Below are 7345 nucleotides of genomic sequence, written 5' to 3' on the forward strand. Positions count from 1 at the left end.
TGGAAAGGAAGTAATCAAACATAAATTTAGATTTCTATGATGGGGCAGCTTTGAGTATATAAGGAGCCCTGCAGCAAGCACTTGTTATTGCTGCCTAGCCCATATCCATTTCTTGTTTTTTGGGGACACACTCTGGTTGGCCTCTATTCTTAGAGTCTGTGGCCAGGTTGGGATGAAAGGGGTGATTCATACCTGGCCAATCAGAGTTCTGAACCCTATAGGCTATAGTTGTTAGTTGACAGACAGGCCCATAAGATAATCATAAACTAGGGCTCCTTTCTGTTGGAATTAAATGGAGTGAGATATAGGCTGGCTGCCATTTTGATATCAGATAGAGCCTGGGAGTAAAGCCAGCTTGGAGGAGACTGTGCTGAGCAATGGTGAACAGCATGTTGGGGGCATTGTCCAGCCCCAGGATCAAGCCAGAACAAAACTACTTTTGCCAGCGGACTTTTCAGTAACATAAGCCAAGAAGGCCCCACGAATGATTAAGCCAATTTGAGCTAAGGGTTTCTGTTATTGGCCACACACAAAAATCTTGATGTCAAATTTATTTTTAAATTTTTTAATTATTATTATTTTTATAAATATGCTGAAATTTTAACTCAGAAATCCAATTCAAAAAAAGCCTAATTTAAAATATAATCAGAGCAAAGATTGTGTAGAATTTAAAATCACTGGCTTTGAGTTCTAGTCTTGATTCTACTGCTTTATTTCAATGATGTAGTCATTTAACAAATGATTGTTGTATGCCTTTTTGTATGCTAAGAACTTGTTCCACTTGAGAATACTATGTAAAAACAAAACAACAACAACAACAAAACCCAGAAATTATTTGCCAAGTAATTTGAGTCCAGTTACTTCACCTCTCTAAGCTACATTTTCTTCATTTGTAAAAGGCTACTAATTGTAATAACCTGATTGTAAAGAAATGAATGAATGATTTGAGTCACATATTGCCTTTCCATAAAGATAAGATCTTTGGGGAAAGGTCTCTGTTTTGAAGACGATAATTGGGAAACAAAGATACATGAGTCCTGGTGTATAAACACTCTCTTGCCTGGAAACACCTGGCTCTGATAAACTCTGAAGGTCATTTCTAAGTGTCTAGTATTCCTAACCAATACTAGACACTTGGCTGCTATTAGAATAGATCCAAAATTACAATGGCTTGAATCAGAACAGTACTGGCCTCTCTCTTATGCAATGCTCCAGAGGCCGTTGAAGATCAGCCTGCAACTCAAACGTGTCAGGAATGTGACTCTTTTTACCTTCTGTTCTGCCACATCTAGGTTGCAGCCCTCATCCATGTGGTCAAAGATGGCTTATGGCCACTCCTCTACTCCTGCCCTTAGGAGGATGGGAGGGGAGACAATGGAGGGAACCCACCTTTCCTGTGAAGGACATGACATGGAATTTGGAAACGTTCATTCTGTTCCTGTCTCATTGGCCAGAACCCAATTATATGGTTACACTGACATGCAAGATAGCCTGGGGAATGTAGTCTTTATCTGGGTGGCCTTGTGATGAACAAAAACTACTGTCACAATTGACAAAGGGGAGAATAAATATTGGGGGCACCGAGCAGCTCGCCACATCTATTATCCCGTGTCAGAAGGAAGTAACCACACGTTCACTAGCTCCAAAGCTGTTCTTGGTTCTGGGTTTCAGCCATTCTTTGAGCAGCCAAGTGGGCCCACTTCCATCTGGCCTGCGCTGTGAGCCCTCTTCCCTTTGCAAAGAGCATTGCATGCATGTGAAGCACAGAAAGCTACGGCCACGGGCCTCTCTTGGGTGCATGTGAGTGTGTGGCCAAAATCATCCTGTGGTGGAAGGCTACCTCTTTGCGAATAACAGACCCTCTTATACTCTCTATTAGCTTCTGCCTTATTTCATAATTTTTTAAAGGAAACTCTCCTCTCATGCAGGAAAATCTAATTATGCAGTGACAGCAGTTGGCTGACTCGGGCACAACACAACATGTCAATTTTCAGTTGCTTACACGGTCTCACAGAAACTGTTAGAAATTGTTTTGAAATCTGGCATACATTTCAGTCATGTTAATTCCTACAACTGTGCCAAACTTGATGAAATTTGGCTCCTCCATACTCCAGGGAAGGTGGGGGATTGAGAAAGGCGAGCTGTGTCTTTTTTTTTTTTTTTTCCTGGCAGTGACATCATCTCCTCATCCTCCCTTTATGATGAACAGTGTCCTCAAACAAGCCAAGGAGTAATATAACTTTATATTTATAAGACTGTGTGACAAAATGACTGTGAGAGGCTGGAGCTGTGCTATAAAACGATGGAAGAAATACAGATGGCATAATGTTGTTTTTTTCCCTTCCAACAGATTTGTGCCAGATGTGTGAATATTGATAATTTCTCTGGGGCTCAACTCAAGGCACAGTATAGATTTCTGTTTGATGGGGGAATGAGAGAGCGAGAATCCGTCCCAGTGATGGTATTTACAGGAAATGTTTTGCCTCTTCTTCTGAATCTGTCAAAGCAGACCCAGAAATCCCAAATTTCCAAATGAGCCTCTGAGTCATCCTTTGTTCTGGCCCCAATTTTTATCTCCCCAGTAATTGACAGACTGGAAAATTCATTTGTGAAAACATGTGGTAGAATTCTAAAGTGGAGGTAGAAGCTGTCGCTGAGCATCAGTTTTGAACAGGAGTCACAGAAAAACTTTAGGAAAGCATCTTTACCATAAAAAATTCTCCTTATTAACTGAGTAATAAAAATGTTTTAATGAAATAATAATTTTCAGCATTTATAGTGGGAAAACATGGAAAAAAACTATTTGCAAAGCTTTTCTAATGTTTTAAAAAAATTATTTCTATTATTCTATTATTCCTGAACGCATTTCAAAACATGATTTTGGGAGCCAGAAAATTCCAATAAAGTTCAATTTCTTAATCCAATTTTGAGTTTTTTAATATCAGGAAGAATTCTTGAAAATATTAAAAAAACACAGAAATATGTATCATTCCTAGAAAAATCCAGCCTTCATCAAATAATCAAGCAAGTTGATTTCAAAATCAGTGTAAAAATGTGTTTATATTTATACTTTGGATTTTCTGGAAAGTATTTCAAATAGCTTAGAATAGAAGATGACATACTGGGATGGGACATACAGGTAGGGAAGTAAAGAAAGCAGAGGGAAAGAGAATACATCAAGAATTATAGATGATAAATGGAAATTGCTCAGCACTTTGGGGACACCTATTCGCTAGAGTCTAAACTGATCTTTTTCTTTGAGCTTCTTGGCAGCCACAGCGAAAATATAGACATGGTCACGTACATAATTTTCTTTCAGAAAGAAGTCTCTGCATCAACTCTGCAGGAGATGAAAATCTATTTTTAACATTAGGCTATAATGCTGGTTCTCAACTGGGGGTGATACTGTCTCCCGGGGACCCTTGGCAATGTCTGGAGACCCTTCTGGTTGTCACAACAAGGGAGGGCGCTATTGGCATCGAGGATGTGGAGGCCAGGGATGCTGCCAAACACCCCACTGTGCAAAGATGGCCCCACAGTAAAGAATTATTTGGCCCCAAAGTTCAATAAGCCAAGGTTGAGAATTATAAAATCAACCCTGAATTATAAAATCAACTTTTCATGTGGAGTTCACCATGTTCCCTGTGAGGTCCCCACAGCACATGGCTTTGGAACAAGGCAGATTTGGGTTGAAACCCATGTTTTTACCACTTACAAGCTGTGTAACCTTTGGCAAGCTTGTTAACCCCTCTAGTTCTCAGTGTCCTGGAGGTAGTGGAATAAATCCTACAGGGTTGCTATAAGAATTAGCAAGAATAATGTTGATGGAGCATCGAGCATAGTACTTGGCACATAGTAAAAGCTCCATAGGGTATAACCTATTTAAATAGTCCCACAAACACCAAGGGTAACACCAAAGTGTTTTTCTGAAGATGGTGATGGTTTGGGAGGGGTTGTGGGATGAAGCTCAATTGGGAACTGCTGAAGCTGTTGACAGACTTAAAAAAGCTTAGAAATGCGGATGGAATGCTTATAATGACTTACCATCAATGCCACCAAGGCAACAGTGTGAGGATGAACTCTCTGATGGCATCAGAATGTCGATTCTCTAGAAATCAGACAAGCAGGTGGCATAACAGGATATTAAATGCCTACCTGGTGTCTTTGCCAGGTGCCAAGGTGTCCCCACAGGCAGTCTTGGTAAACTCATCATCTGACAGAAACACCACAGAGCAAGGCTGTGCCCACCTTTCGGGAACACACTTAGGGGTCACTACTTCAGTATTTAGGAGATGGCTTTTGAAAACAACAACAGCTATAAAGAAATCTGGAATTCCAAATTCCGGAGGAAAAATCAATTGCTTTGTTATTTGAACTTATGATAGGTCACGTTACTAGTTGGGTCTTGCTAGCTGCTAAACCCAATTTCAAAATGTCCAAGGTTGAACTCAGTAGCAGTGCATTTTTCTGCATGCAGCAGATGAATGTTGGCAACCCTGGTTCACATATGGATTACTTTATCCCGGAAATGGCTCAGAATGTAAGTTTCTAGCTTAGGGCTCTATGATTCTCTACCTCAGAGTCCTCACTTTCTAAATTTTGAAGCTGGGTAGATAGAGATAGGGATAGAGTTAGAGTTAGAGATAGATAGAGATAGAGATAGAGATAGAGATAGAGATAGAGATAGAGATAGAGATAGAGAACAGAGAAGATACACAGGCTCCATAAAACTCCTCTCTGGACTGGATGTGACTCAGGTCACATCTGTGTACATTTGATTGGCCAGAACTTATCATCTGGCCAGTCCTGGTTACAAGGTCAGGACCGGAAGCCCCTGCTGGCCAGATGTCACTGCCTGGGACGGGGAGCATGTTTTAGTGGACAGAGCCTCTTCTGCCACTACCTGCAGATACTAATGGGTTTTGTTAATCAACTTCCACTTGACAAAGCATTTTTCATTCTGAAAGCCAGGATAAAATACCTATATCTAGAAACCATCCATAAGATTTAGCTCAGCCCTTTTCATTCCAGCAGTCAGAAAACTGTAAAAAGTGGACATGTGACAAGTTTGATAGACTGGTAAAACTCTAAAAAGGCCATTATTCAAATATTTATGGATCCTTTTAGCTAATGGATTCAAATTTATAATGCCGCACTTGTCAACAAGATAATTTTGCAGAAACATTAAAGGCTGAGCAGTTCGGTCCCTTCTAACCCTGAGGCCTCTCTTCTCCACAGCAAACAAGCAGCTGTTTGTGGTGGAAATGGCCCAGCCATGCTCGCTGTGTCCTTCTGAGACCCACGGCACACGGTGTGGCAGCCGTTGGGCGGGGCTTCAGGGAGGAGGCTGGCACGTCGTGAGATGCCCAGGACTAGGCTGAAGCATCTGTTTTAGCAAAAGAAGAAGGAAAGGCAGCTGGGTTTTGCACAAATACTTGGGCCAACAGGTAGGCTGTTGTAAGTGACATAAGATAGTAAACCACTCTTCGTGACATAAGGCACTGTCTCTCTCCCCTCAGGGCATGTAGGCAAGAGTATCTTACACGAATTTGGGTATAAATGTGTTAGCAGAATGTACTGTATTAGGAGTAGTGTTGGTCGTGATGTGTCAAGTAAGAGAGTGAAAGTCTTCATGGGAAAATAGACCTTGTAGAGAGGTTCTACAAGTAAGCACACGTGTTTAGGGTTATTTTATGTTTGGCTTAAATAAAATGTATTGAGACAATAGAATTAAATGAGGTTATCTCGGTGAGTGTGATGTTTTTGAGATGCCAGACTTTCAAAGGGGAAGAAATCTATAGTTGTACCACTCTGATAATCGTTAGAGAGAGGGAAGGGAACTAAGGTAGACTGGGAAGTTTGTTCAGACAACACAGAGTAAAATGGTATGTGTTTGTGTGTTGGGAGGGGCTTGGGTCTTAAGGAATATTCTGAAGCTCAAACTAGGGAGCTCTCAGACGCAGTGTCTGCCTGTCATTTTGTCTTACGTTTTTGGGGATGCACACGGGCCGGCCAGTCCTGCCTGCCAGCCAGCACTCCAGGAAAAGCTGGTGTCAGAGAAGCCACCTGGCGATTCTCATGCACAGACCTGGTTCTTAGAGAATGTGGCTGCAATTACACGATCTCCAAGCCCCTTGTTGCTAAAAAGAGGATGGTACATGTCAGTGTCTCTCCTAAGAGCTCTAGTATAATAGGAGTTGAGCCACCCTGCATGCCTCCTTCTGCCTCTGACTGACTGTATGACCATGGACACGTCATTTCACCTCCTCGCACACCTCAGTTCTAAAAATCTGTTCTAAAACTGAAATACTGAAACATCTCTCTTCTCTCCCTAGAACACAAAAGACAATAGGACTTCCCATTCAGTAACAGTGTAGTGAAAAACGCAATGTCTGACAAAGGGGGAATTTTAAGTAGATTAGGGTGCATCCGTCTGATGGGATAGTTTACAGCCATTACAATTCCATTTACACAGAGTTTTAATAATCGAGGGAAATTTTAATAATTTTTATTGTGACATTAAATGAAAGGAACAAAATAAAAAATCCTTGTGCAGCCAGCATGGATATAATTACACAAAAAAAAATGTGACACATAGAGAAGATTCAGGAGGGCTTCTTTCTGCCTAATAGGGCAGACTTGTGAAATCCAATGTGTGAAATCTCCTTGTCCCACATTAACATAGAAGTGCTAGAAAATTATATAATTTAAATACATGGCTAAGCTCGAAAGCAAGAAAGGAAATCATTAGGCATCTCAAGCAAAGTGTTTATTCAATGCTAGAGATGAGCAGGAACCTAAGAGGAATGCCTCACTGGATCTAGGAAAGACTCTAATGCTGGGGTTTCATGTCTGGGTGGAGATGGAAGATGAGGCCTCACATTCATACTTCATTTGGTGCCATCAGGCAATCGGAGCCTGCCAGCTGGGGAAAGGGTCCGAGAGGTGGTCAGTGCACCTCATAGTGACTGGTCAAGCAGTCATTCTGGTCATTCCATCATTAGGTTCAATTTGCATATTACCCTTTTATTATATAGGATAGAGGTCCAGTGTACAGGTGGGGGCCAGCCAACCTGCCCTGATGGGGGCCCCGGATTGGGGGGGGGGTCCCCGCAAGGGAGCCTCAGGTGTTTTGCAGGCCGGCCACACCCCAATCTGGGTGAGGGTCTCCACTGGGGGGCAGGGCTGGCTGGGGTGAGGGGCAGCAGTCATTCTGGTCTCTGGTCGTTCTGGTCATTCCACCATTTTGGTTGCTGGGCTTTTATTATATAGGATAAGGAAACTGCCAGGGCCAGAATTAGTAGTATGTTGGGGTACTTGCTCTGGGCCAGGCAATATTCTTCAT

The sequence above is a fragment of the Plecotus auritus genome (assembly GCF_963455305.1).
Source record: "Plecotus auritus genome assembly, chromosome: 8".
Lineage (NCBI taxonomy): Eukaryota > Metazoa > Chordata > Mammalia > Chiroptera > Vespertilionidae > Plecotus > Plecotus auritus.